General features: G+C 33.3%; 1 pseudogene; it reads left to right on the forward strand.

Annotated features, from left to right (window-relative positions):
• Positions 1-913: 913 nt before the first annotated feature.
• Positions 914-1,030, forward strand: LOC120595848 (uncharacterized; annotated as a pseudogene).
• The last annotated feature ends 6,919 nt before the right edge of the window (positions 1,031-7,949 follow it).

Raw genomic sequence — 7,949 nt, forward strand, 5'->3', positions numbered from 1 at the left:
AAAGACATATGCATCCTTATATTCATTGCAGCATTATTTACATTAGTCAAGATATGGAAGCAACCGAAGGATCCATCTATATACTATTGGATAAAGATGATGTGGTACATATAGACAATGGAATTTTATTCGCCAATGGAAAAAATAAAATAAAATCTTTCAATTTGTGACAACAAGGATGGACATGGCAGATATTATGCTAAGTGAAATAAGTCAGATGGAAAAAGACAAATACCATAGGATTTCACTTATATGTAGAATCTAAAAAAAATGAATAAATTAACAAAACAAAACAGAGATAGACCTATAGATATAGGGAACAAGCTAATAGTTTCTGAAGGGGAGGGGAGGTGGGAGGATAGGAATAAAAAAAGAAAATAAATAAAATCACTTGAAATTTTTAAAAGAAAAATGAAAGTAAGAAATGCGAGAAGAAATTGACAGGGTGCATGGGGAAAATTTTTTTTTCTGAATGTTTTTATCTCTCCTGGCCATTTATTTTGTTTTATTTTATTAAATTCTACTATAAAATTACTAACCTAACACACAGAAGGTCACCATAATAAGTAAAATAATACAAAATATATAAAGAAAAAATAATTGTCGGCACCTCTCCCTCCCTCTTCCCACCAGTGTTTGCCTAAATAAAGCAATGTTGACAAGATTGAACCTTTCACAGTTTTCTCCATGCAGATAGAAGTCTATGCATATTACAGGATTTTGTTGTTGTTGTTATACTTATTTTATTACACCATATATATTAACCTATATTTGTGTTTTTTAATAATATATTGTGGTCTATGTCAGTAGATAACATCAGTCAGGCTCACCTCCATAGCTATATAATATTCTAGATTATTTTTGATCTACTATTTACATAATTTTGCTTTAGATATGTGTTTTTAAAATTTTGGTTTATGGCTATGCCACCCTAAACACACCTGATCCCATCTGATCTCAGAAGCTAAGCAAGGTCAGGCCTGATTAGTACTAATGAAAGACCGCCTAGGAAGACCAGGTGCTGTAGGCATAAAAAGCAATTTAAACAAACAAACAAACAAATAAATAAATAAAAAATAAAAATTTTGTCAGTTTTTGACTGAATGATGGTAATTTATTATTGTCTTGATTGCTTTTCAGGTTAACTATTATTTTGTAAAATCTTTTGCCCTACCCTTTCTTCCTTCTTTTTGTGAGATATACTTTCTCCTCTTTTAGGAACTCAAGATTTACTCATTAAAATAATTGATCCATAAAAGCCAATCTTAGTTTAACCAAGTGGAGCAGATGGTGTTAGAAGTACTTAGATTTGAATTTTATCTTTGCTAGATTAGCTGTATGAACGTGTACAACTGATTTCCAAATTTATTTCATCTGGAAGAAAATACTACATTGCAATGCTCTGATCATTAATATTCTAAAGTCCTAAGCAAATTCTTGTCATGTAGCTAAGAGAGTAAAAGTTCTCTTAAATATACAAAATGTCTTTCCAACTCATGACTTTTGAAAGAAAATAGAGATGAGAAGACTATCTCTGTCTATGTTAGCTTCAGTGTTGCTATAGGATACTCAAAAGTCACTAAAAACACTTAACTGATGTATTCTAACTAAATCATTCTCTTATCAAACAGCAAACGTCAGCAGTAGAGGGAGTCATGATTGGGTAAAAGGAACATAACTTGATCTTAGAATAACTTATCTTGAGTCCAAGTTAGGTCAAACTTCCAGAGATGAATTTATCTAATTCATAAAGTGGAATAATTTTACCTTCCTCACAGTTTCACTGTAAGAAATAATCAATATAAAGTGTATGGATAGGCCTATAACATATTTTAGGCATAGTAACCTTGGAAGATAATAGTTGGGCAAGTAGAGTTTCTGTCAACAAGCATTCAACAAGCATATATCATGCATCCTCTGTATGTCAGGCACTAGTCACAGTCCTTTAGACTCAAATAGTTAATTTAAATATAATTCTTTTTCTCATGGAATTCATAGAAGGGAAAAATTAGTTATAGCTGGGTGATTATAAAGATTTCAGTACTAGCTCATGATAGAAAGTGAGCATAAACATGGATGTGAGAAAAAAGAGCATATACAAACAATAGAAACTTGTTCCATATGGCAGGATCAAAGGGAATATTAATAAATTCTGTATCTAGATATAGAATTAGTAAATAGGTTGAGATTGGATAAAAAAGTAATGCCACCTATGTACCCCACTGATATTCATCAAATACAATCACTATATAACTCTTCTTAAGTAGTAATTCATCATAATATATACTATCCAGCAGTTGGAGAATCTTTCCTACTAGCCTTCTGATTTAGTTCAGTAATTGCCACTTGAGCCAAATTTGACCATCATGTATAACAAAGAAGCATTTTGTTCCATCTAGATGCCACTGAATTGTTTACTCGGTTTCATTTTTTAACTTCCTAAGTGAATACTAGGTTTTTTATTTTAATATTTTCCGACCTTTCTATTTCAGGAAGGAATATTTTTTTCCTATATAATAAATACAAATCTTTGCATCCTTTTGGGGAAACAAAGTGTCACTTAATAAAGAGTGAGAATTTTCCCAATGGTTTCATGATTTTCTTTCGGTTACTCAATAGCTGTAAAAGTACTACTTACAGAGAGACTTGTGTAGAATGTAAAAATAACAAAAGTAGCCTACATATCATTAATGTAAATGAGAAACCCAGTAGCGTGCGTTTATCCCTTAACCTAAATAAGTCTAAGAAAGTTGACTATTTATTCATTTTATTATAATTTCTGAAATTTAAAATAAAATAAAAATACAGTAAGTTAACATAAAACTCATTGAAAAAGGTGCAACCTCTGATAAAAAATGAAAAATTGAGCCAGTTATCTAGACAATTTAAGCTTAAAAAGTAATTTTCTTGAGTTACCTAGCTATCTCAAGCAAATGAGCCTTTTAGTTCAATTTATACAAAGTGGCCTTAATACTTCATGGTATTTTGTGCAAAGCCAGGAAAACCTATATTTCCTTTCTTGCTGAAATAAAAAATTATACTGAAGAGAAAGCTAAGTCTACACTGTATTTCATGAGATCTATGTAAATGTGTCTTTAAACAATTTGCTTGAATCTTCTCTATTCAAGTAAAGCAAAAGTTATTTTAAGAAGGTTTGTACATGTTCATATATATTTCATAATGTAACTATTCTCCTATTTTTTATTATGTTTTTTACACCTAACATTAAATGTTATCTTGCTTTGTACTCCAGGGAATACTCTAATTAAACAAAATGGGAAGATTTCTATTCATTTCTCAGCAAGAAAAATGATTTTTGGAGACCATGAAAATCAGGAGTAGATGACAATAAAATGAATGTCTTCTTCTCACTCCCTTCATTAAAAAATAGTTTGGCATTTGGAGACTGGTGCCTTTGAAGACTATGCAATCACAATTATCGACATATGTAACACATGATAATGTCATATCTTGCCTCTTATATTTTTTAAAGATTTAGGTTTCCTGTAGTTGCTTAAAAATGTTATTTGACATATTTAGGTGCATCCTTAACTCTGTCTTTCTCAGATAATTTAATATAGTTCTAATTTAAAACTCACTTTCTACAAAAGACTTTCATTCTGAAGGAACTAAGTACCTATTTGTGCCATTATTCAGCATAGCAACCTAATCATCTCTTCAAAACTAGACCCACTGCTGTTCTTACATTTCCAGGGTATCAATTAACACTGAGGTAAATTTAAAAAGGAAAAGAAAACAGAAAGACTAGCTCGATTGTCAGAAACAAGATTTAATGTAATCATCGATACTATAACATGAATTTGTGTAGCTTTATTTCATAATGAAATTGATATAAAGAAAATCACCTGCCCCTCTCTTAGTGATAGTCTTAATTATTTTTTGGCAATATTAAACGGTAATAAAAAATGGTGTAGTCAACAACAAAACCAGGTCTGTCTAATCTCGGTGACTGATCATGAAGCAATACAAAACACTCTAGCCTTAGATCAATTAAAAGTAATTATGGTTTTGTCTATCAAGTCCATTCTCAAAGTCTAACATCAACTAATGAAAGAACTTCTCATAATTCCATAGATTTTAGGGGATGAGATGGAGGGAGTGCTGATCAGTACCTGGTAGTACCATTTAGACTAAATAGAAGGCTTTAACTCTACATAACCTAATTCTGCATGGATTTATTATAGATAATTTAAATACTATAAAAGTTACTCTAAGTCTAAAAACAGAGCCCAATCTCATAACAAGTTTAGAAGGGAAGCATTTAGTGAATATACAGAGCTTAGGTATTTAGTAGTATTACTCATAGAAAACCTAGAGTAATGAAAAAGTATTTTCCAGAATAAAAGTGAAGGAATAGTAAAATTTATGTAATAAAATTTCCAGAGAGTTTTGCTTTAAAATGCAAAACTTAAGTTTTTAAGTTTTTAAGTTTTTTTAAGGCAAATATATACTGATCAGGAAAGGGGTTCAGGACAGGCCTCCCCAAGATATGCTACATTGGCAGGTGGATTATTTTGAGCTTGAAGGCCTCCCTTCAAGAATTTAAATTAGAGGACTTGCCCATAATGAGTTATTATGAGAAGTAACTTTTTATGACTTTTTATATGGCAGAGCTAGCTTCTAATTACTGAACATATGCTCCTCTTACCACCTTGTGAATTGCACTCCTCCTCTCTGAAGCTCCAAGACATCTCACCTCATTCCTTGACTCAGGATGCCATATAGACCTCATTCTACCTTTCTGTCTCTGAACTTCTCATATGTGGGGTTCCAATATGTACATATGTAATTAAATTTGGTTATTTTCTCTTATTAATCTGTCTTATATGGAATTAATTATTAGAGCAGCCATAATAACCTAGAAGTAGAGGAAAATTTCTGCCTGGCTGCATCAGTTTATTGCTCTGATACTTTATAATTTACATACCAAAAAACCATTATTTTTAGGAAAAAATACAATTTCGGTGATAACTAGGAACAGTCAAACTCATAGAGAAAAGTAATGGAATAACATTTTTAAAAACATATTCATTTATATCGCCATGTTATTGACAAAAAGTTTCGAAGCAGTAAATTCATATACATTGATTCTGATTACTAAAATACTATAGTGGTTATTTTTACACATTTACATTCATAATTTAGCTTGTATTTTACGCTATTTTTGTTTTTTTAAGAAAATATATAAATCCTTCAGATAAATTTTCCTCTGTGCCTTATTTTTCTCTTACTTACATGTATTATCTAATAGCTAAAATTAGGAGAAAAGGAACGGTGAAAAAAGTTGCATTTTCCCCGTTTGTTCTCTCAGAGAGGCTGTAAATACAATGCTCTCTCTCGTGACTGAGACGGCGCCGCTGCCTGCCGTGTACAAGCTGCTACAACACACACACACACACACACACACACACACACACACACACACACTTCTATATTTCTAATTTGCTTTTCAGTTCGAGTTACAGTTTTTTTCATAGTCCATTTTAGCAGTATTCAGCTCCCTGGCATTCTTTCAGTGATTTCCCTTTCTCAGAAACTTGGTTTTCACTGACTCATTGTTTACCATGCATTTAAACTTCCCAGCTCTTTTCTACTCATTCTGCTCTCTGGCTTTCATTTGTAAGTAAATGGAAGTGGCCTCAAAGCGTCCCCGCTGTGCAGTGCTGACTAGAAAGTGACTTTCTAATGACTGAGAGCCTGTTCTTTAGGAAATTCAATTTCCCCCCCACACGAATCACACTCTTTAGCATTCTTTCATATTTTAGAGATGCTTTTCTCTAGGAGCTTATTTAGGGCGGTGTAGCCAGGTGGAAAGGGGTTGAGCTGAAAGTCACTGAAATAAGGATTGCATCCAGACTCCTGCTCTGCATACTCCTCTGTGGCCCTGTACTTCCCTTTGTTAGTATAAATCAAATCTTTACTTTCCACCCCTGCCTTCTTTCCTGTTCTTATTATCTTTGTTCTTCTCCTTTCTTTTTGCCCTTCAAAATGGTTTCAAGGTAAAATGGCATACAATACAAAAGCTTTGTATAAGCAGTGAGATGTTTCTAGCTAAAAAGTGACAGGTTCAGTCTATTGCAAAGAATAGGTCCTTCTGTTCAATATGCAATAATAAATATATGTAAATAAGTGTGATGGGGAAATAATATCTTTCCCCAAGGTCTACTGCATCCCAATTATTGTGCCAAATGCCCTAAATATGTTATTTTATTTATTTTTTACAATTAAATTGTGACATGAGTATACAATCCCAATTACATCAATAAGTAGGGCCAGAAATTTTAATCATCTTTGTTTATTAATTTTGTTAATTCAGGGGAAAAGAGATTCAACACTAGTGTTGGTTACAATCTGGAAGGAGGGTACAGGTTTTTTCCTTGGAGTGATGAAAATGTTTTGGAACTGGATAGAGATAGTTGTTGTACAACATAGAGAATATACTGAATACCTCTGAGTTGTTCACTTTAAAATGATTAAGTTTATCATTGTAATTTCATTTTGTAATTTCACTTCAATAAAAAGATAAAAACAGTGTTTAAAAGAGTTATACTATTTGAGTATTTTGTACAGTAGACACTAAAATACCCAAATAATGCCCCTGAAGTCGCCTTGCTCTGTGAAATTCTTGGAGTGGGAAAATAGGTGAGAAAAACAAAATGTGATTGTGTCTGAGGTCTTGGCTTCAAACCCCAATATGGAACTCCAATGGCCAAGAGGATAGTGTAGAATAGTCATGTTACTTTGCTCAACCCGAAGCAAACCATTTGGTGTGTTTTCCCCAAGCTCTAAATCAGTCTTGAATCTGAATCCAAAGCATACCTGAGAGTTCCAAAGGAAAAGAAAGAGGCAAGCAGAAAGAGAAAAAAGTTCTTTGTTTTGTTTTTATGTATATATTAAGAGCCATGGTATTTTATATAAACAGACATGGTTTCAGTCACCACTCTACCATTTACAAATCATAAAAGCCTTGAAAAGTTATTTAACAAATAAGCTCTCTCTCGTGTACAAAACAAGGACACCAGTAATGTTTTCCTGGTAAGAATTTTTAAAGAATTAAATGGCGTAATGCATGGTAATGAATGTTAACAACATTAACAGAGTCATTCATTATCAGCATGGGGGTGGATAGAAGGAAAAGAGGAAACAGTGACTCAGAGACTTTGCCCTCCTGGTAACAGCCCCACCTCGTACCCCTCCAGACTATGGACCCCTAGAGCTAGAAAAATTCTTTTAATGTGAATGCTGAAAGGATTTCATCTGTTCAGATGGACTCCCCATGGCCAACCAAGTGCCCACATTTTATAAACAGTAAGAGCCTCGCAGCTGTTTGCTGACGCGGGCTTCTCAGGTATGCTGTATGCCAAGAAGAACCTCACACTGAACTCCCAGCTTCCCACACTCTGCTCTGCTTATTTACGCCTTCTGAGTCAACTACTGCAAGAAACCTCTGTTTTGTTTTGTTTTGTTTTGTTTTGTTTTTATACCAATGGACTGAGACCTGCCCTGCCCAATCAGAACTGCATAATTTGAATAACTCATTTACATAAGACAGACCTAATTGAGAACTTGAGCAGGAACTTTTGCTATAAAAGACAGCCTCCCCTTTGTCTAGGTGGAACACAACTTAGGTTGCTACCTGAATCTGTGTCTTCTGGGCTGCAGCTCCTTTTTGCACAAATAAATGCTTTTTTATTTTTTATTACAGTCTAAAATTAATTTGATTTACAAGGCTCTTAGGACTAAGAACATCCAAAAGGACTGTGTCCCAAGAGCTGAATTTTTAACTCGGACTTTGTGGAAGCTGTTCGGGTTAGCATGGCCAATAGAATATTCAAGAACTACCAAGCAGATTAGTTACCCCTCTTCCTTAGGAATACAGAAAAGAAAGTAAAATGGAGAGTTCAAATTTCCACCCTTGGATTCAAGGT

Source organism: Pteropus medius, unplaced genomic scaffold, assembly GCF_902729225.1.
Source record: "Pteropus medius unplaced genomic scaffold, Ma_sr-lr_union100, whole genome shotgun sequence".
Lineage (NCBI taxonomy): Eukaryota > Metazoa > Chordata > Mammalia > Chiroptera > Pteropodidae > Pteropus > Pteropus medius.